This window comes from Columba livia, chromosome 2, assembly GCF_036013475.1.
Source record: "Columba livia isolate bColLiv1 breed racing homer chromosome 2, bColLiv1.pat.W.v2, whole genome shotgun sequence".
NCBI lineage: Eukaryota > Metazoa > Chordata > Aves > Columbiformes > Columbidae > Columba > Columba livia.
In genome coordinates, this window is record NC_088603.1 from 69,618,176 (window position 1) to 69,641,693 (window position 23,518).

The window sequence follows — 23,518 nt, forward strand, 5'->3', positions numbered from 1 at the left end:
GCTTCGTTCTCTCTGCTGAGAACATAGAGACTCTGGATGACTAGACTTAGTGTTAAGCAGCTAAAATTAGATGAGGTGAATCATTCCCGATGGTGATTTTTTTCTACGCTAGAAGAGCTGACATTACCTGGCTAGCACAATTAGTGAGGTAGAAACATCTGTCAGCGTAAACCTGGCTCATGTCTTTGCACTTTAGGAATTTGAAATGTCATCTGCCAAACATCCGATTCCTCCCACATACTCCCCTCCCTTTCCAGGACCTGTTGTACCCACAATTGCCCTGTGCAGATTCAACACCCCAGAAACCTTTGCTGCCCGTTCCCCATCTCTTTTGTCTCAACAACATGGGCCAAACCCCACATGAAGAGAACAATCCTAGTTTTCTAAGGCAACTCAAAACATCAAGAGAATGGACGCTTGAATTTAACATTTTCAATGCATCAAAGCTAAGGCTTAGCACTTAATATGGAAGCTTAATATTCAAGCCTCTCCCATCAAATCAAGATGGGATCCCAGTAAGCTAGTACAGTTGCTCTTGTGATGACCAACACCAAAACTTGTTGGATGTGTACTTGGGAAAATGACAAGGTATTGCCCCTGCAGTATATACCTATATGTAATACAACTACACTTCATCCCTTTATAACATGAGAGATCAATAAAGGTCTCATCCTAAACAGTCCTCTCCACACCTACTATTGTAGCATTATGTAATAGAATTACAAATATGCTCATCATCACCCTACATTCCGAACAGTTTCTGAATCCTGGTAAGTTCCTGACCTCAGTGACAACCTGCAGTGATGAGTTCAAGAGTTGAGTCATATCACGCAGGGGAAAATAGTTCCTTTTCTCATCTTTGAACTTGCTACCTTTTAGTTTCTTCCAGTGTCCTTGGATAGCAGCTAGAACATGGTAGGAATTTTCCAGTAAACCAGATTGGAAAAGGGCAATTCACAGTGAAAATGTCATTGGGAAATGTGTCTGTTTGACAGTCTTCTGATAAAGCAAAACTGGACTGGGTCCCGGAGGTGTTTCCTGCTGGGTTGCCTGACATAACGCTGGGGAGCTGAGGGTTGCAGGGATCCTTGCTCCAGGGTAGGTTATTGCTGGGCTGGCCACAGCCAGAAGAGTAGAGACTCCAGGAACCCTGGCTCCTCTGGTTGTCCTGAAGCTTAGATCTCACTCTTAAAACAAGCCTTAAAATTTCCCTGAACATTGTGTTTCTGTTCTGAATTTTTTGTGGAAATCCCCTTTTTCAGGAAATTTGGAAAACATGTTTCCCCCAGCCCCAAAGACTACAGCATTTCCTTCCTCCCTGCTACCCAAACCCAGCAACTTCTGACCTAGTGTCATGACATTAAGTCCTTTTACTTTCTGATTTTAAGGAAGTATTTGCCACCTTTTCAATCTCTTCCATCCTCAGGGTTTGCAGACAGCCTTCAGCTTTCTTTGCTCTCCTCAGAAATTCCTCCAAATCTATGATGTCTATTCTGAGCTGCAAAACTCTCACTAGGGGACAGGATCAATATTTCCCACGTAAAGAGCCACATAAACACAAGAGGATTACCTCCTGAATATTTGCTCACCAATATCGGGTGCACAGGGAGTACCTCCATATGTAAAAATGTGTAGCATTTGGCAGTATTTCAAAATCTGGCTTCTTCCCTTTCGGCATGTTTCTGGCACGTAACTGCAACTCCCTGAAGAACTTACTAAATGCCAAGTATGGGAAAAATTACTTGCTAGGATAGAAATGCAGACCCCTTCTCTTTGCAAGAAGGAGAATTTGAAGATCTCTCTTCTGTTTATGTCTGGGCTGAGAATGGACCTGAAGGCACATCTAGGGTTACTTCCTTTAAACATTCATTTTAGCCTAGTATGGGCCTATTGCTACAAAATTAAACAAAAAAATTCCCATGCAGAACAAACAGAAAGGGCCAAAAGGTCTTCTAATGGACGTTTTCCTTTGGTGTCCTTCTTCTGAATCAGATTGAGGTTTCATGAACACATATCTTAGGCAATTAAAGAAAAAAAATTCCCAAACCCTGACATCATGAGCAAACGAAAAAAGCAGCGTGGCAAATTCATGCTTCTCATAACCTTCATTTTTTCATATTATTATTTCTCATTCCACAGTAGGGAGTATAAAACAAAACAGAAATAGGTGCAGAAGTGATATTTTTGTGTGAAACAGATACTAGTGAGCCTGCAGCCACCAAATTAATATGATCTGCTGGGGTGCACAGTCCGCATCACCACACTGGAGATGGAGTGAGGTGAAAAGATTTGTTTAAAAGCAGCAGATGTATGAAGAATGAAGTTGGTGCAAGGATGACAGACCTGTAAATAACAGACTTGGGCAGTACAAGGAAATGTAGGTACCCACGACAACTGTTCCAGGTGCAGTATGAAACTCCCATAGCCTGGAAGATTTGACAGCCACAGCTGTGGCTGGTGGTTCATTTCTTTCCCATTTCATGGTAGTTTGTACAACCTGACCTCCGGCAAGTGCTGGGCTGGCAATCCTCCCTCAGAGCCACATCTCCGTGAAACTAGGCAGAGGCACAGGAAAGCTTATCACCGTGTGTCATCATAGCCAACCATCATGGACAAGTGCATGAGCTTTACTTACTGCCTCCCCTGAACTATATATAGATTGCCAGCCCTGGAAAAACACAAGCTGGGTCATCCACTCCAGTCGCCCACACCACAAAGATTATTTCCTTACTTTATTCTTGCTATTGTCTTATCCTATCTAGTCTCACCCACCCATGTCATTGCCTCTGCTGCAGTTTGACAGTCTATTCTAGGCATGCTCAAGGTTATGAGTTTTTTCCTTATGTCTAGCCTGATTCTTTTTCCATTTTTAATTTTAGGCTAAACTCTGGTCAACCACTTTCTAGACAATCCAGATAACCCTCTTCCTTTCTTTCATGCAATTTCCTTTCATTTATTTATATTGCTATCATCATGTCATAAGCTCCCAGCCTAAGTTTTTCCAAGAGCTCCTGACTGATGCACTCTCTGTTCCAACATATTCGTGTGTTCTCCTCAGCTGTTCTTCCAAGGCTTTCTAATTTGCTTTTCTACCATTATGATAGTTTCAGCTTTCATGAAGCATTTAGGAAGCAAAGTCCTCTGCTCCCATCCAGCATGTCAATATTAGAAGCTAGTAAATTTACACATTCTGTTAACATCATGTTTGCCTTCTAGGTCTTTAAAGCAATTATTTGCCTTCAACATATTTTTTGTCATCTTCATTGTAAGATCACAAAACGTACAGGCCAAGATTATACCTGATAGCTGCACAAATCTATGAGTTTGAAGAGGGGGCAGGGCCTTGTTCTGTGTAAGGGTTCATCTGTAGGCTGTGGTCACTGTAGGGATAAAGACCCTGGCACAGCCTGAGCAACAAGGGTAATATCAGATACTGGGAACAGTAGCAGAATATAGACACAAGATCCAACATTAAAAGAAAACAAAACAAACAAACAAACAAAACAACAAAAAACCCCAAACCAGAATATCAGAAGATTTTCAAGCGGCAAAAGACAAGACAAAAATGGGAATAGTGCAGAACATTTGGAGAAGAAAGGTTTTTGTTTTTTTTTAGTAGCATAACAGAACAATAAGAAAACAATATTTCAATGGTTTCAGTAGGCTTTAGACAATTTCACATGTAGACAAAAAAAACCTGTTTACATAAGGATAGTTAAAAATTAACTGCTGCAAGAAGCACCATCAGCTTGCCAGTATATCCTACCATAGCTTAACTCTGCTTTTTACCAGCTGATTTACAGCTGACCTACTGCAAGTTCCTTGCCAGCCCATTTTACCCATTTGTACATTAACCTGTAGAGATTCTGGTTTTTCCCTTTAAAAAAAGGCAATGCATAAGTGATTATTGCCTAAAGAGCTGTTTTTTTAACTTGTTACTTCCATATTATTTCCTTTTTCTAATCTTCAAATATATAAATCACAGTCTAGCAAATAATTCCCTTTCTTGCCCCTGCCATTTGAATGTTGCCCATCAGTGACTGGAATTCGAGCCTTGTTTTTTAACGCACTGCATGCTGTAGCTATTCGAACACTGAGCTTGCTGCCACCACTGAGGCTCCATGATAAAGGTTTCAAAAGTCATAAATGCTAGTTAGACCATGGCTTTTACTGAGTATCACAGGAGGGCAAGGTATGCAAATGCCATTTTATTTTTAAACCCTACACTCTCTCCTGTCCTTGTACCAAGTCATTGGAACATCAGGGGCAAGTTGTAGATTTCTTCAAGGTTTCCAACTTCCAATATAACAAGTAGGGAAAAAAACCCCTTTTCTGTCCAAGATGATGCTGTATTCGCATAGCTGAAGGTAGCACTGTGCTCCTGAAAATGATAATTTTTCCCAAGTGCAAAATAAAGGGCAACAATGAGAGTTTCCAAACATCAATATTTCTGATTCAGGGCCATATGGGATCTCCAAGAGGGATGCTTTAGATGATCCTGACTATGATTCAGTGATTTCACCCGCTCAGACCCAGGGCAGCCTTCTCATCCCCTGGCTATGTCATCCCACCTCATTCCACACTTTACAGTTACAGAGCAGACTGAAAACTACACTTCTCTTGGTAGTTTTGAGCTGGCTTCACAGCCACTGGAGCCAGCACAAAGGATGAAGCATGAACACAAGCGCAGAGAAAGGTTGGAAGGGGAGAGCAAGCAGGAACACGGTGGTCTCAGATTGGTCCACAGCAGCTGTGAAACTGCATGATGGGTTACCGGCCTCTGGGTGGGACTATCTGTTGCCCACATTACCAACCACAGCTTATGATGGGTGCATTCTCTGTTCTTCAAAGTACATCAAGTTTGGTAATTGTAAATAGCTCACCTGCAAAGTTGTCCAGGTGATAGTGACTACAGATGTTGCAATTATAACACCCATATTCACCACCACATTTTTTAAACCCGAAGGTCCCTGCTCCTGGATAAACTGTTCTTTACATGCCCCTACAGCTAGTTTCTTTTCACATCAGAACTACTCACAAATACTTCTTACTCCCTATGGTCTTTTAAGGCAGCTCGACTCCTAGCATCTCTTCCATGAGAAATTTGTCATCAGTTAGCATCCTGCATGAGCAATCTGTGGTAAAAAAAGTAGTTCTTAACTTGCCTACCAACCACGTGTCCCAAGCTTTTGCTATTTTCTTTCCTGCTACCATATAGAAGCACTAAGGAAGACCCTAGATGAACTTATAGAATCACAAAGCAAGATTACCCTAGTTGTCAAAATAGAACTGAAGGAGTCAGATGCAGGCCTAATTTCTCTATCACATATGCAGTGTTTAATCAGGCAGCCACCTAATGCAATCTCATTGTCTATCAGTTTATACAATGCTAAAGTGAGGCTAGTAATTACCTTATTAAAGACAGTGGCTATTGTGGCACCAAATTAGAACAGCAGAATTAAAGAGACCAGGCTGCTGAGAATGTAATTAATGAATGTTTGCAAAACTCTGTGATTATTAGATAAATGACAGGCTTTGCGATGCTAATTACTACAGACAAACCTCTTTTGGTGTTGTTTTACAGAGGGAATTAGTTTGATGGCCCTGGATACAAGGAATCTGGTACAGTGTCACCCCTGCAGTCCCTAAGAATTCAGCAAAATCAAATAATTCCTCCAGAAGTATGTTTCAGTTCTTTTAGCAGTTTTGATGAGTAACAAATAGAAGTCAGTAAAAATGGAAGATTAGGACTTGATTTCCAAACTGTTAGGCTGGAAAGTTCTTGTCTAGTTACAGTCAGAAGTGTCTTAGTAGGGTTTGCCAGCAAGCAGAACTGAAAACCTGCAGCCCAGGGGTACAGACAATGGGATAAGAAATACTAAATTTTCCATAGAACTATTATTGCAGGAAAGTGGGTCAGAGAGTCAAGAAACCGGTTAATGAATGGGGAATAATAGTATGCAAAGCAAAAACCAAATATCAGCATTTTTCCCCCTTGAAGCTGTTGATAACTTGAAGCTGTTTCAATAATGATATCCCAAACCGATGACAATGTTTCCTTGCACCATCTGACACTATCCTGTTGCTTTGTGTTTTGACGGGCTGTCAGTCACATCAAAAACAAGGAAGAAAGGTCAGCAAGAGAGGACAGGATATGAAGGAATGTCGCGCAACCAAATCAAGGTTTTTAAGTGTACAGAAAGCCTACACTGGCCCTTGTGGCTTGATCCTGCAAGCCTTCCCGACAGCAGCTGCCAGACTTTGTGCAAGCATCCAAGGGAAGCCAGAAGGCCCACATGCATCACTGGTGCTTCTGGAGACAGGAGCACAGCAGCGTCCATGTGAAACGTCCATGAGGGTGGTGAAACACTGGCCCAGGTTGCCCAGAGAGGTGGTAGATGCCCCATCCCTGGAGACATTCCAGGCCAGGCTGGACGGGGCTCTGAGCAACCTGATCCAGTTAAAGATGTTCCTGTTCACTGCAGGGGGTTGGACTAGACGGCCTTTGAAGGTCACTTGCAACCCAAACTATGCTAGGATTCTATGAATTCCAGTGCAGTACATTACCAATAGTTAACACATTTGTCTACAATTCTGGAATCTAGACAGTACTTTTACAATGTGTGTTTTTTGTTTTATTTTTAATGTTTTTGTAAGCCAACATCTTAGCTGCTTGTCCCAGAGACTGGAGAGAGTGAACATCCCTGTGTTTGCCCCCTACGCCTGATAGCTGTTGCAGTCTGTAGCACAAGGGGGAAAGAGCAACAGCACCTCCAGGGAAACCTGAAAGAACTTTACATGCATCTGCCTCCAGGGATAAAAATATTCTCTGTGGTACTGAGCTCTCACACACAGCAGTCATGCAGGTCTCTGTATGCCACAGACATACTTGCATTCACCTTAGAGCAACAGGAAAGGATCAGATTCACAAGCCTTAAGTATCAGTATTGTGTATGCTCTTTGAATCAGCTCAGGTTCATGACTATGTCCACAATTGTTGTCTGTGCCTACTGCCTACAGCACAGTGCTCCAAACAAATCAAGGAGAGTAAGAAGTAAGAAACAGCACCTGTGCAAAATCATTGCAGTTCACTACTACACCTGGAGTGGAAAAAAAAAATAAATCTATGAAGACCACTGGCCGAACAGCCCTGTCTGGCTGAAAAGGACTGTTTTCCCTAAATAAGCAGCTTCCTTTGGGTCTAGTTTTGACATCTCTGCAGATTACAGAAAGACAGTTGAGACACAGTTTCGTCACATCACTTGTGAGCCACGTTTCCTCAGTTCAGAGTGAAAATACAAAAGCCACACTGTTGAGTCAGGGCACTCCTTGGCCAGCATGTTTTCTCTGGGTTGCACATCCAGGGATTCTGAATGTTTTGTCCCTTCAGCAGCAGTCTACTGTTTAACACACTGTTTGAGAGCACTCGTGCCAAGAGGAGAGCAAAGCATCAAGGAGGAATGAAAGCCTTCAGACAAGTCTATGTAATTTATGTCAATTTTGCTGTTGTCAGAATCTAGATAAAAGCCTGGAAGTGACCAGCTGACAAAGGTGGGTCTCTAAAATTCAGGGAAAGCCACAATCAAAAGGCCACATTCTGCAGCAGCTCCGGCTCCTTTGAACACAGGAGATTAAGACTGAGCCTCTTAAAGTTCATAGCTACTAAACTGTTAAGGGTCAGCGAGGAGAGTAGCCATCTAAGTAATGTGGACTATTTAACAGACTAAAGCTGTCCAACCATAGTTTTTTTTTCTTTTTGGCTAAAGAAGTCAGAACAAAAGGGCAACCTCAGAAACAGAAGAGACCACACACACCTGGTAGATCAGAATAAGTGCCAGGAAGAAGCAAATTCTTTCTTAACAGCTACTAGAAGTATTGCTTAGAATTCAGAAGTTTAAAAATTAGAAACTTAATACAACCCACAAATTTGCCTGTCCTGTACTTCCTACAAGCGCTCAGAACTTGCCTGGTAGTCAGCACATTTAATACTTCGTCTCATATTCCTACATATGTCCAAGATATTAATATATTGCTCATATGACTTCGGACAAAATGTTGGACTATTTTGAACAAGAAAAAGAACTTTTTCTTTTTTTTAAACTGCTTGCACAGCACTCAATGGTAGCATGCTCTGAATCTTAACAATAGCAATCACATAAAATGTGAGATCGTTAATACATTTTCAACCTGTTGTAACTAGAGAGAAGCTCTTGATGTTAACTTTAGATCAAACTAAAATTAGTGTAAAGTTTTGGCATATTTAAATTCAAGAACCTGCTTCCTTCTGCTACAAAAATGTTTAATTATTGTGAAAACTACTTTGTCTAGACAACAAATAGGAACATTTCCTCTGCTTGAAAACTGAATATCAAACTCTGACTCCAGGATGTGACTTGACTGCATTGATACCCCTTGCTGTTAACTGAGATTTCACAAAATGAACCACAGTCCTGTAGGTTAGGTCAGCCTTTTAAAGCTAGTAATACTTTCATTTACTAATAACAGAGAAATAGTGATTAGAACTGGATACACATTTTTTGTTGCACTGAAATAACACTCCAGCTTTCCCCTCTCTACACCAGGGTTCATCTAATCACATTTTACCCGCCCTTGATTTCTTTTCACAGGAACCATGCAAACATCAAGGAATTACATTGTAAGGTACCACGTGCCCCACACAGCCAAAGAGTATCCTAGGAGTACAGCAAAATGCAGAAATCCCTTTGGGTGCTAATGGCAGTCTCAAGGATGACAAAAAAGAGCAAAGCTACAGCCCTAGAGAAAGGGCCAATGCGAACTTTTAGGTCCAGAAGACAGTATTCCCCTTTACCAAACTCAAGCATCATTAGACCTTTAGTTCACTAAAACTTTCACCGTGACCCCATCCAAAAATTTCTCAGATAAGAATTGCTTACCCTTAAATTGTGTAGTAACTAACTACCTTCATTACTAACTGAAGTATAGCAAAACCATCTCACTTCTTCATTCTTTTGTATATCCATGAAATTCAATTAACACATACAAAAGTGATTTGGAAGATAATGTAACCAAAAGGACACCTATTTGAGTGCAGCAGCCCTTTTCCTCATTGGTCCTAAGCAGAAAGTCTTTGATATGAGAACATACCTTATATAACAGTGCTGCTGCATGTCAGTAGATTGGCATTTTCTGCCTCCCTTATCCACAAAAAAAAACCCCAATAAATTAAATTTTGAATTGTTTCATACTCACATAACCCCAAAAGAAGCTCTTCTGGCTGCAGGCTGATATAGTGCTGTGCAGTTCTTGTTGGCAATCAAATAGCAAGTGGAAGCAAAGGAACAAGAGGAATGGAAAAAAATGTGCTCACCTGGCAGTAAATGGCACTGACTGCTACCAGTGAATCCAGTACCGAAGAGTTATCAGGTGTGTGAAGCTGCGCAGAGCTTTTTAAAGTCATCTACAAGATTTAGACAAAATATCAGTGAATGATGTGTCTGTTTACCCTCCATGGCTCTGATAATCACTACTTATTTGTCTCTACTTAAGAGACATACTTGATCAGACCAGCAGTCCATCTAGCCCAATATTGCATCTCAGGTGGTGGCAATAAATAGGTCATGCTATTCAAAGACATCAACAGGGCTGGGCCACTTTCTGTGGTCTTTTCTGCTCATTCTCCTCTAAGACCCACAATGGATGTGTTAGGGGTGGTAGGGGACAGTTTCCTTTGGCCTTTACTCATGGACCTGCTGCAACTCAGTCTGATATTTCTCTGACACTGTCAGACACCATCTGCCTGAAACTTTCTGTGGCAACAAATCATAGAGCTTCATTGCCAACCACATAAGAGAAGTATACTCTTTTATCTGTGTTAAACTGATTTCTTGCTAGTTTCAGCAAGCATCCCCCAGTTCCAGCATTAAGGAAACTGGTAAATAATGCTTCTGCCTTTGCCTAATCCACCACTTTTGTGATTCTGTATTTACCATCTCCTTTCCCACACCCCCCCACATTTCTTCTCTCCAAATTGAAGTGATTCAGTCTTCTTAGTCTCTCTTCATAAGATATCATCCAACCAGCAGTCTCTGAGCTATCTTCCTTGCCCTTGTTGGGACCTTGTCCAACCCCACTCTATCCTCCTTGAAGTGCAGAACTGCACAACAGACAACAATAATTGTCACTGCAGCAGTTTTCAGTAGCAGGAAAATGGCAGTCGTTCTCTAGTTATCCATATCCCTCCTTGTGATGGCCAGTGCTTTGTTGGCTCTTTTGGCTGCCACTGTATACCAAGCAGGTAATTTCTGAGAACTGTCACTGGTGATGCCAAGGTCTCTTTCCTGTGGTGTATCTACCTGAGTTCAGCTTCATGAAAGCATGATTTAGGTTATTTCTCCGAAGATGTATTACCTTTGATTTGCCCATCTGGATCTTATCTGCCACATTTTGCACACTTGTGTGGTGCTTCTGAACCCTGCACAGCATTTGCCTATATTCAGTTGTTTTCAAAATTATGCTGATAGGATTCCTTTCACCCTTGTGCTACCAACACCCTCCTAGAGCCCCAGAGAAAGGAGTTGCCTTCTTGGACGGTGACTCTTTCCCAAGAGATGTGCAGGGCCATCTATTCCCTTCCCAGGGATGGAATTCAGACCAGTCTGGCTTCCCAGTTCTGGCCTGCAGTTCCCAGTTCTAAAGGTAAATTAAATAAAAGGGAGCATTTTAAGTCAAGAGAATTTCTTTCTCCACTTCAGACTAAGTCAGACCTGTCCTCTGTCCACTTCATATGACTGCCAGTAAGGCCTAGCTCAGTATATGTAAAGACCTCATACAGTATTTTGTCTGTTTATTCAGTAGGTTTCAGGTTGTCATAGACTGTAGAAAAAAAGTGCAATTAAGTCATTTTGGAGAGTTGAAAAAACAATTCAGACAATCCCAGGGGTCCTTGGATTTGCACTCCAAATTCTTCAGCTGTAAGGCCATTTTCTAATTCAGAACTACTTCCTAAGAGGCCATTCTTTCACTCCTTTCTGCAAGAGGGCACAAGCATCCTGCATGTTTAACTGCAAGCATACAATGTTATCTGCTCCTTCTCTCTTATGTAAGTTTGCAGGAATGCTGAAAGACTTTCCGGGCTCTGAGAGGTTAGGGGTTGGAATCAGGTTCCCTGTGTATCACTGCATTGGCTTTTTGGGACGTGAAGTTATTGCAATTAAGATACTGGCCGGATGTGTGGGCTAAAGAACTCGACTGATATCACAGGCATTTATTGATAATGCAACTTCTGAGGAAGAAATCTGGGGAATTGTTGTTCTTCATGCTTTCCTCTGCAAGCAAGCAAACCATATGGATTTATCAGAAACAGACAATGCTTTATCTAGCTTGAGAGAAAAAGAATAGTGTTTATTTTACTGCAGAGGAATGTTCTCTTTCAGTTTTGAGAGCCAGTTGCCTGAGCTGGCACTATGTACCATTTGGCTTCCAATACACATATTGCTCTGGTTTAATTCAGTGCTATCTTTAACTTGATTATTATTTACTATTTGTGTTGTGATAATGTCTCCAAGCTGCAGTCAAGGAGAAGGGCTTCACTGTGTTAGGTGCTGTACAAACACACAGCTGAAAGATAACTCTTGCCTTGAAGCGTGCAACTGAGCAGCTCTTAAACAGAGTGCTGGCACATGAGGAGGAAAACATTAGCTGGAGGCTGGCCTAAGGGCTCGGGATTTGCTTCCCTTTCCTACCTGTGCCATCTCAAACAAATGGCTTTCCCCCCATCTCATTTAACTGGTGCACTGCTCTACCAAAAGCCGAGCTGAAAGGCAGTGAAGGGTCATGGGAAGAGCTCCCTATCTCCTAGTTCTTTCCTTTTGTGGCACCTGGTATTTAAGCACATCATCTGCATCTACTTTCTCCACGTGCTGGTGGGCACACAGGAAGAAAACACTGAAAAACACTAAAATCAAAGCAGTCACCTGCCTGACAGTCTCTTTGCAAAGTGTTAAGAAGGCCCTTCTGTGAAGAGAAAAATCCTTTCCCAGAAATCTTACCAGAGTTCTGAGAACATTTTGTTTGGCAACAGATATAGAGTAGCCTTCTTCTCTGACAATAACTTGGGCCCTTTCTTACAGCTCAAGGACAGCATCCAAAAGGCCATTAGGAAGGGTAGTGTTTGGTTTAGTCTCACTATTTACCACATGAAGGCCTGAGATCTCAGCGGTCTTGCAGGATGCAGCTTTTTGCCAGAAGAGGTTTGGTTAGGTCAGTGTCCACCTGTCTGGGTCTGGCAGCAGGGATCCAAATGTTTTCTCCAAGCCATTGATTGCAAGACCGCCCTTGAGAAATGGAGTCTGAGCGAGGCTAGAGTGCTGGTAAAAGGATGACTCATGGCTCCATAAACCCATTCTCACTTTCCAGTGCACGAACTTAAATTCCAGAAGTCTGAAATAAGTTAACATCCACGCTCGATGTGGGTTTCAGGCAACCCAGGGGAGGGCGAGGGAGAGGGAGGAAGACCCGCCTACTAGCTCTGTTCCAGCATCTGACTGATTTTCCTAGTTTTATGCTAAAAACATTACTCTCTCTCCCTTTGTCTCAGGAATATTTCAACTCTGTCTACATTTTGATATTCCCCAGGTGGAGATCTATTGAGTCATTGCCACCTGCACTGCAAGGACAAGGATTAAATGGTGCTGCTGAGGAAAATGGAGCAAGATAACAAATGAGGGGAGTGCAGTTGTGTGTCCTCTTCACATGGAACCTTAATTCTTTCTTTAAACTGCAGCAGCATCTTGCTCTTCTTGAACTATTTCCCTACCTTATGCTAAAATCTACTACTGCAAATACCCATGCAAATAACCCTGTGGAAAAAAAATAAATAAATAAAAAAAGGCTGACGTGAGCTGGTACATTTGCTAACAAACTAATAAAAGGTCTGTAATGGGGCATATACACTCAACTTATAGAGTCTGTGGTGACAGCATATATGACTACTACATGCAAAATTCAAGAAAGAAGGTATAAAGAAAAGCATTGTTGTTTACAGAAATATATCAAAATGACACCATTGCTAAAAGAGGTGGTAGCAAACCAGCAAAATAGTGTTTGCCTTCTTTCATTTACATGACTGCTATTTAAGAACAAAATACATACAGTAAATGGATAGTTCCATAGTTTGTTCATCTAGGTCCTAATAAAATGTACTCAAGACTGTGTTTGTGCTTTCTTGAAGCCACACTGATCTCCCAGCTCCTGCATGCTTCTTTGATTGTTCCCTGCTGGCTTTGTCTCTGTGGATCGTAGCCTCTCTTGGTAGAGCTGTGCACAGGACAGAGAGGTCTTTTTCATATTCCTGAAGTGGATAGCATGTTTTTAGCAGTACTCAAATCTTCATACACAAATTAAAAGAAATAATACTTCTCTGCAATAGTACTTTTCTGCACTTTTTTTTTGTTTTGTTTTTAACAAAGCTGCAAGTATAAGAGTAAAGGAAAAGCAATGTGCAGGAACTGAATCAACATACTGTATAAACACAGCAAATAGCGTCATAATGACTATGTCATCTTATCATAGAGGTGCATAGTTTTGTATGCAAATGTTACCTCAAGCATAGTCAACTATCTACAATAAAGAACATTTATGGTAGGAAATATAAGAATCATTTTACGTTCTTTCATTATTATAATTGGCTTCCACAATAGCATGAAAAATTTACACAGATCTATGTCTAATTTAACAGACATTTTCATTAGCTTTTAGCTTGCTGCTTTTATACTAGATGTCATGCAAGGCTTGTTAAAACATGAAGGGGGAACAGAGCTGAACATGGGCTGAACAGAGATGGAGCCACAATTACAGACTCCCTTGTGCCAGTGTCATGGACCATTAGCAGAGTGCAAGGGGGGTTCGTGCAGCTCCCCTGGTGCCCCATTTCATAGCCAGAAAATTTTACAATAATTTAATTTCTGCACCAGCCAATACCTTCCTAAGATTGCCACCTTCTTGAGCCCTCTGAGAAACAAAACCCTGGGTCTTTGAAGACACAGGAGATGCAAACTGGAAATGATTTTATTATACTGTTGTCCCCTGCAACAGAAGCTGGTGCAGCATGGCCTAAACCAGACATACCTGACCCTTACCTTCATGGGAAGTCAATGAGAGGATGCACACAGAGATGCTGCAAACAGGATCCTGAGTAAAGCCTTTTAATAGCTACCCAAAGCAGACTCGTGGCCTGCTCTTTGAAGACTTTTTTCCTTCATTTCGGATTTTTATGTGGGGGGCAGTTAGAATAGAAAGTCCAGTAAATACCCTCAGTAAATAATAAAACTAGACAAGGAAGTCACCGATGTCAGCAAAATTACAGTTACAAATATCATTATAAGGTTATTTCACAGTCTTTATGCTCCAGAAGAGAGAGAATTTTCTTTTAATGTAATTTAAAAAAAAAAATCCAATTGAACAGCTTGTGTAGCAGTAATATATGAGGCTAAAATGAGCCCTGTACCTGTAATGGCTATATGCAATTAAAATGCTTAAAGCAATGAAAATTTTCCTTTGTCCATCGCAATTCCATTAAAAAAAAATTACTTCTCTAAAATCCTTCATTTAGCAGAATTTCTGCCTGAGATGGACTACTTCTCCCCCTTCTGAATTCCTGGCATCATGTAAATCAAACAAATTCAAGATAGCAAAGCCAGGAAAATCATTATTATAATCAAAAAACCAACAAAAAGGTCAACAAGAAGGAGAACAACAATAGGATTCTGGTAACTGTTTGGGAAGAAACTATTCTTGCTGCAGTCGAACTCACTGTTTTCATAACAACAAATTAAATACCAAGGTAATTCCCTGAAGTCTTCATCAGTGTGGCTGTGTCGCAGCGGTAGAAGCCACTCTGGCATAAAGCATAATATCATTAGGAAAACCTCCCAGCTGCCAAGCCACCACGCAGCTCAGGGGTGTTTGAAGGCAAGCTGGAGTCAATCCTACCTTATCAAAGCACCACATTGTTGTTCTTCTCCTCCTGTTTCTGTCCATTTCCTCTTCTTCCTCTCTTACTTTCCTCTGCCAGGTGGATACATTTTCGACTCCATTCATAATATGAGAAAATGTAAGAGGGAGTATTGTTTTATCAGTGCAGAGGTGGCTGGACTGCTGGCTTCACTAGTCAGGTATAAGGGTCTCACAGTTGCATCCACCTTTTCAATATTTTATTTGCTTATTGGTGCCTGATATGTAGCATAAGAATGGGTAATTCATCACATGCAAGCTGTTATCTTACATTCATATGTCCCAGGACACAGATCCACAAGGTCAGTGCTCTGCAAATAGCCATTCTGGAAAACAGTGGCATTTGTATTTGCTTTGGCTGTTCGACTTTCAAAGATGAAGAATCAAGACCATGTCTTTTGCCATGGTCTGGCCTCTCTGAGTCTCCTTTTACTCATCTATAAATGTGATGTTCTATTTGTCAAAGCGTTTCAATGAAAGTTGCCAAGGAACTAAAGGTATTAAAGCAACTTTCTTAATATTTTGCCTTGGGAAGCTTAGAATTTTCCTGAGTACTGTGCAAAAAGGAGTATGTTTTATAATTTACTAGGTGAGTAGAAGTGTCTAGTCAGTCCTCCTCTGAGTAACAGGCAGTATCACAGTATGTTTGGGATTGGAAGGGACCTCAGAAGATCATCTAGTCCAATCCCCCTGCTGGAGCAGGAACGCCTAAGTGAGGTCGCACAGGAACATGTCCAGGCGGGTTTTGAATGTCTCCAGAGAAAGAGACTCCACAACCCCCCTGGGCAGCCTGTTCCAATGCTCTGTCACCCTCACTGAGAAGAAGCTTTTTCTCAAATTTAAGTGGGACCTCTTGTGTTCCAGCTTGATCCCATTACCCTTTGTCCTGTCATTGTTTGCCACTGAGAAGAGCCTGGCTCCATCCTCATGGCACTCACCCTTTATATATTTATAAGCATTAATAAGGTCACCCCTCAGTCTCCTCTTCCCCAAGCTAAAGAGACCCAGCTCCCTCAGCCTTTCTTCATAAGGGAGGTGCTTCACTCCCTTAGTCATCTTCATTGCCCTACGCTGGACCCTCTCCAGCATTTCCCTGTCCTTCTTGAACTGAGGGGCCCAGAACTGGACACAATATTCCAGATGTGGTCTCACCAGAGCGGAGTAGAGGGGAAGGAGGACCTCTCTCGATCTACTAACCACCCCCTTCTAATACACCCCAGGATGCCATTGGCCTTCCTGGCCACAAGGGCACAGTGCTGGCTCATGGTCATCCTGTTGTCCACCAGGACCCCCAGGTCCCTTTCCCCTACACTGCTCTCTAATATGTAATTTCCCAACCTATACTGGAACCTGGGGTTGTTCCCACCCAGATGCAGGACTCTACACTTTCCCTTGTTAAATTTCATCAGGTTATTCCCCGCCCAACTCTCCAGCCTGTCCAGGTCCCGCTGGACGGCAGCACAGCCTTCTGGTGTGTCAGCCGCACCTCCCAGCTTAGTGTCAACAGCAAACTTGCTGATAGTACACTCTATTCCCTTGTCCAAATCATTAATGAATATATTGAATAATATTGGCCCCAGTACTGACCCCTGAGGCACTCCACTAGATACTGGCCTCCAACTAGACTCCGCACCATTGACTACCACTCTCTGGCTTCTCTCCTTAAGCCAGTTTGCAACCCACCTCACTACTCTATTGTCTAGACCACACCTCCTCAACTTAGCTGTGAGGATGCTGTGGGAGACTGTGTCAAAGGCTTTACTGAAGTCAAGGTAGACCACATCCACCGCTCTGCCATCATCCATCCACCTTGTTACATTCTCATAAAAGGCTATGAGGTTGGTCAAGCATGACTTACCCTTGGTAAAGCCATGCTGACTGCCCCTAATAACCCTCTTATCCTTGATATGCCTTGAGATGGCACCAAGGATAAGCTGTTCCATTACTTTCCCAGGGACAGAGGTGAGGCTGACCGGTCTATAATTACCCAGGTCCTCCCTCCTGCCCTTTTTGAAGACTGGAGGGTGACTGGTAAATGTCTGGAGTGTAACACAAAGATAAATCATTATTACAAAACAAAAAATAAAACAAGACCAAAAAAAAAAATGACAAACCAAAAAAGCACCAGTCAGATAAAGAACATGCTGCAACAATGCGATCTTTGGGGCAGTTGGTCCCTGCCAATCAGCAGGTTTAAAATAATCATTCTTATGCAATTAACTGCTTTAGGGTTTTCAGTGGGTGATAAATACCCATGTAACATCCATAGGCTACTTTGTCATCCAAACCTATTCACCATGCAGCCTGAGGCATGGTTCATAAGGTCTGAAATGTTTGTTCTCTATGTTGTTTCATGGCATTTTCAGGTAAATACCCACTACTTTACAGTACAGACCAGGCCCAGTATCTACAGCCCTTTTCCTGAGGCATCTGGCTGATGTATCTTCATGAACCTGGCAAAGTGCATTTTCTGGCCAGCAAGCCAACTGCATGCTGGGCCACATAAAAAAAAAAAAAAAAGCATGTCCAGCAGGTTTCCTCAACTACTCTGCTCTAGTGAGACCCCACCTGGAGTCCTGCATCCAGCTCTGAAGCCCTCAGCACAGGAAAGACATGGACGCATTGGAGTGGGCCCAGAGGAAGCCATCAAGATCATCAGAGGGCTGGAACATGTCTTTTGTGAGGACAGGTTGAGGGATTTGGGATTGTTCAGACTGGAGAAGAGAAGGCTCTGGGGAGACCTTATAGCAGTCATCCAGTGCCTAAAAGGGGCCTAAAAGAAATCTGGAGAGGGACTGTTTACAGGGGCATGTAAAGATAGCACAAGGGGTAATGGCTTTAACTGAAAGAGGGTAGATTCAGACTAGATATATGGAAGAAATTCTTCACCATAAGGATGATGAGGCACCAGAGCAGGTTTTGCAGAGAAGTTGTGGATGCACCATATCTGGAAGAGTTGAAGAACAGGTAGCATGGGGCTTTGAGCAACATGGTCTAGTGGAAGGTGTCCCTGCCCATTGCAGGAGAGTTGGATCTAGATGACCTCTAAGGTCCCTTCCAACTCAAAACATTCTATGATTCCATTTAATGAGAGTCACAGTGGGGTAGGATGAGCACAGTAAAATGAAGACTCAGTGAGGTGGTAGGAGGGAAGTTGTTTCTGCTCCTTCTATAGGCTCATCAGTTTCTTTCTTCCTCCTTTCCAAACTGTAAACTCATGCTTATTGTGCTCAGGAAAGGCACTTGTGGGGCCTTTTGACCCACACTTAGCTCTTCTGTAAATGGAAATAAATTGAAATGACTTCTATAAAGATTCTTGTTTTCAAAATAAATTTTATCACCCACAGAGTTTGAAATCAAGAAGCCAAGTGGGAGGAACTGTTCTGAAAAATTGAAGTTAATCTATATATTAAACCCAGATATCTGGTCTATCTCCTGTGTACTCAATCTCTGCCTTCAAATCAGGTAGCTTCTACATCTAGTCCAGAACTTGTGAGTTAAAAAAAAACCTTTAAAATTGCTCTCTGGATCTCTCTAGAGATTGAGTGTTCTATCAAATGCCTAAATTAATTCTTCAAGAGATTTGCTGTTGATAGCACTTTCTACTCTGAATTTATTTTTGAAAATAATTGGAAAAAATCTAGAATTTTATTTTCTACCAATGCTTTTCCACTGAAGACCACTATCATGGTCCAACCATAATTTTCCTTAGGTAAAAATGGAGACTGCAGATTTTATTCTTTTCAGCAGGGAAAGAAAATATTCCAGAATATCTATCAGATTCCAGAAAGGACTGTGTGTGTTGCATTTTGTAGTGTAGACTCCAAAATCCACTTTAGGACCTTTTTTTCTGATGATCCTTTGAGCTACAGTTACAAAAACAAATAAGCAGGAAGCAAGGCTTTGCTCAACATAATTTCATAAAAGAGAGCTTCAAATGGCTTTAGATTAAGTCCTCTGTGAATTTACACTCTTCAGATGGTACACACTGGATTTTACTTCACTTGTCATGAAATTCTGGGGTGAAACAGGTTGTTAAGAATACTACAGAAAGCATTGGCTGGAGAAACTGAAGGAACTCCTGGGAATTCTTAGTTTCATTTTGGTTGCCTAGAATGCAATATAATGAAAACATTGTGGCCTGTTCATGCAGTAACTTCTCTCCTTACTTTTGCTAAATTCCTACCAGACATTAATCTTTCTCAGAATGGTGGGGGAATAACCAACAAACCCAAGATGCAAACAGTATGTATCCTATGTTAATAACAGGCATGTGGATGAAAATACTCCCCAGACCATCATCTTTGTGTAAGTTACATGTTGGCCTTATGGTGCAACATATCCAAATTTTCCCTAAGTCCAAATGTTTCTAACACATGCATTTGCAGAGGTCTGCTTGCCAGTAGCCAGACAGACATAGTTACTAGAGAACAGTTTTATTTAAAAGGAAAAACAAATTTGTTCTCTCCAGGAAAACATCCTCCTCCACTTCCAGGGATTTACAACATATTAAGTAGAACTTAATCACCAGAAATCTGTTAAAAACATTTGTCTGAAGTTACCAAGCAGTAGGATGCACAACAGGACAAAGAGAAACTTCTATTTCATGTTGATCAGATAGGGCTGGCATAGGAAAGCAAACCCAATCTGTACTTGTTTTCCTTATTGATAAAGTTCTCTGCAACTTGCCTCACTACAAAAGTAAAATGAAATCTGTAGAGATGACCTGGGGCAAAAAATGGATGGTTGAAAGTCTCCATCTACTGAATACAACAGCAAGATTCCAACTGGTTTTAAATTCACTATTATTTCATCCTTTGTCTTTGTTTATTATAAAGCCATTGTTAATTAACTTCATATTTTAAATGTCTCTTGACTTTATGGAAAACACTTTCCACCCGGTGCTTGTTTTGCTTTCTGGAGGTGAAATGCTAAACTTAGAATAACCATTTAATCATATGTTTCCTATGCATTCCACCTGAGCACTGTTGAGGCAAGCTTTCCTTCTAATTACAAAGGTGAACTGGAGAACCAGTGATTAAAATAAGATCGGCTTTTCCTTAAATACCACCGTACTTCGGGAGAGCGATCAAAAACACTAGTTGCTCCCAGTGATACATTAGTTTACAGCACATGAACTTCTTAGACAAAAAATTAGTAAATTCTCTTTTTCTTGCTTAGATTTAAAAAGAAAAAACCACCACAGTTTAGTCTACTGGGCAATTCTTCTATTAAAAGAACCTCTGCCTTCCTTTCAGGTTAACAGGGGACTCTGCCTAAATAAGGCCAAGGGATTTGCCAAAAGGCCTCAGGGAAGATTGCATTCTGTCTATAATTTTGTTGTCAGAATAATACCCATTTATTTTTTTTTTTAATAAAGAAAAGGAGATTTTTGTGGCATGGTTAGTTAACACTTGTAAAGAACTTTCAGATACATGGTGAAATAAAGTATATCATACACACAAACGCACATGTACATAGGCTTGCATTAAGCATAATTCTTTCAGTTTCCTGCCAATTCCTGGTTAGTTGTGAAGCATGATCATAGCACCTAGAACCAAAACTAAACCCAGAATAATCTGTCAGATATGCTGCAAGAATTCTAGTAACCCTGATAAGAGTTACTGCTTCCTTTAGGAGAAGCCTGACTAAAGTTCAAAGTCCAATTGCTCCTCAGGGCACCTGGACAAACTGCTGCCTAGGAAGGAGAAGACCATACAGCCTGTCCTGCGCTGTGCAGATGCTGGAACAGGACCAAAAAAGTTTCCCTCTGTCTAATACACTTGCAGTAACAGATACAAATGGCCACTCGTGATATATCTTGCTCTGTATCTGGGAATAGCCATTTTTAAGATCAGTTCTGATAACCTATAGTGAAGCTTTTCTGTGTGCCAACACGAACATGTTTTCATGGTAGCTGCAAGAGAGGGCAGCAAAGTCTGCTTCCCAAGCAAAATGCTGACAGGAAAGCAACTCATTTTAATATCTATAAAACTCTGAGGTATTTAGTGCTTCTGATTCACCATAAAAACATCCAGGACATACTTTTTCTGTAGGCCACAGAAGCAGAGTGTCACAGGTTGTTTTTCCTTGGCAATAACTGAACCTACTGATGACTATTTGGAGTTACCCTGTGATTGAGTAATTAGTGCCCAGCTACTCATGTTCAGATCTTTTTTTTAGCCATCTGAAACAAATGACAGTGTGGGTTTGAACCATTTCTTGTGGCCAGGAGACTATGAACTCACTTTGACTCAGTACAGGTGTTGAAATCACTGCAGGATTATCCCTGGAGGTGGGTAATCCTTTAAAGGTTCAGAGCTTTGGGTTAGATAAAGATCTAAACATTTGGATGTTTATCTGAAACCTTATCTCAGACATCTAAACTCCTGGAGGCTGAACACCCATCAGTTGCACATCTACAAGTAAAAGAGTAATAGGGCCTCTTGTTTCTACAGACTTAATGCCTGATCCTGACATCTCTGAACAAACAAAACCCCACATGGATATCAGCTCCCTTTTGAGTTGGAGTATTGGGAACTGGAAGTTCCCTTTCAGCTAAAGGTGAGCAAAAGCATTATCTGATGGTGGGGGGGAAGGGAAATGAAGTTTTGGTTAAAATATATGAGGTTTTTTCCATAAAAGTCATCCATAGCAAAATTTTATTTTCCACTGAAAACCTGTAGACTTGAAAACTGCCAAAGGAGCTTTGGTTGAAAAGCAAAATATTTCATCCCTTTCTGTCCTCACTTGAAGAAAAAAATGGATCTTGATAATGAAGCACTGGGATTTTAAATCCATACTGGCATTTTAACTCAGGTGCCTCAGGTTTCTTTTTCCTCCATTGCCCTTCACCCCCTAGGATATCATACGACTGTTACAGAGGTGCTGCACTGTGGTACCTCATGGGAGCTATAAGAAACAGTGGAAGTGGGAAACATGCAGGCTGCAGCTCACAGTGCACAGCACCAGATAATGTCAGTGCAGATGAATTTTGCTTTTCTACTACAGTACCTGAGATTTTTCAATTTTTCGCCAAATGTTTTGCTCCTTTCTGGTATTTCAGTGAACCTAAGAACAATTTTACTAGTAAGTGAAAAATGAACTTATCGATATTAAAATGTGCATAATAGTTTTTTGGGGAGAGAGGGAGAGCTGGAGGAGTTACTCCCTATCCTTCACTGACACTACTGCAGTGAATGATCTGGCTACTTGTTCTGCTGTGGGATGTGTCCCATGCAGTGCTGAGGGTCTGTGTGTGGAGCAACCAGGCACATGGGGGACATGGAGTGTGCACAGACCTACTTCACAGCATTATGACCATTGCCTTCTCCCCAGGGCTTGCTGAAGAGTCATTAGCTCCCAGTTCCCACATCTGCAGGGGAAGAAGCAGAAGAAGGAGAGGAGTGATTTAGCAGGCCAGACAGTAGCTGGAGACCCAGTAGGTACAGGATCAGTTCCCCGCCCAAGACGAGTCCTGCAGTCTTTGTGTTTTTCCTCTTGGCTGTAGAGGTTAGCACGCTCTTAAGGGGCATTTCAAAGATAAATGTGAAAAAACACTCCGCAAAATTACTCAATTTAATACAGTAAAAGGAGCTACAGATGCACAGGGGACAAACAAAAACTGGGCTATGCTACTGCTTGGCAAACACATACAAGCACTTTATCAAGGTCTGGGCCACGCGTCTATACTGCTGTTTGTAAGCTAAGACTTTTCCACATTCCTATCACATTAGTATAATGGAGAATTAACATTGTTTCGCAGCTTTTTAGAGGCTGAGAAGGGAATTCAAACACTTTCCTCTTTTCCCACTGGCATGCCAGTTACGGTCCCAAGTTCACAGGGCAATTTTGTTCATTCCTGAGCCTTTGGGACCTTGGGAATGAAAAAAAACCCCACCACTTGTTTGTTTTGGCACTATGAGTAGGGCCAAAAGATTAATAGCCATTAATTAAAAAGAGGTTAGTAGGACTCTTCTTTGATATGGCAATTTAAAGTTGATATCTGGAGACAAAGTGGTATTGAGAATTTTGCAGAGTAATTATTTTTCCCCTGTCTATGGTACAGTTGTGTTTTTGGCAGTGAGAAGTGCTTGTCTGAAAAGGGAGGGAATGATTTACTCCAGATTATTATATTCTGTGGCTCAGGAGAATTGTACTTCCACTTACATGACAGAAAATTATTGTCATTTTCACGTCATTTTTCAAGCATCATTGTGCTTTTGATAACTCATTCTGTCAAGCTTCCCTATTTAAGCAATACTTGTGTTTTCTCTGGGTGACTACCTTGTACATCTACAGCTGTTGTTTCTCATCAATGTTTTATGCTTCAAATAAAGATGGTAATTTAGCTCATGAAGAAAGGCAGGTTTGGTTTTTTTGGGTAGCTGTGCTGTAACTAAACTGGTTTCAAGTAGGTCAAGAAAACATTATACTTTATAAAAGACATTTATTGCTGTGTTGTGTTGCTTATTAGCATTGCTCTGAAAAATCCTGTCTCCTTGCAGCAGCTACCCAGCAAACACGG

General features: G+C 41.4%; 1 long non-coding RNA gene across 2 annotated transcripts in view; it reads left to right on the forward strand.

Annotated features, from left to right (window-relative positions):
• Positions 1-14,471, forward strand: part of LOC110366316 (uncharacterized) — a 97,514-nt gene extending 83,043 nt beyond the window's left edge. For both annotated transcript variants that reach the window (XR_010470261.1, XR_010470262.1), the window contains one exon: positions 12,616-14,471. This is a non-coding gene — a long non-coding RNA (uncharacterized LOC110366316). The remainder of the gene's footprint in view (positions 1-12,615) is intronic.
• The last annotated feature ends 9,047 nt before the right edge of the window (positions 14,472-23,518 follow it).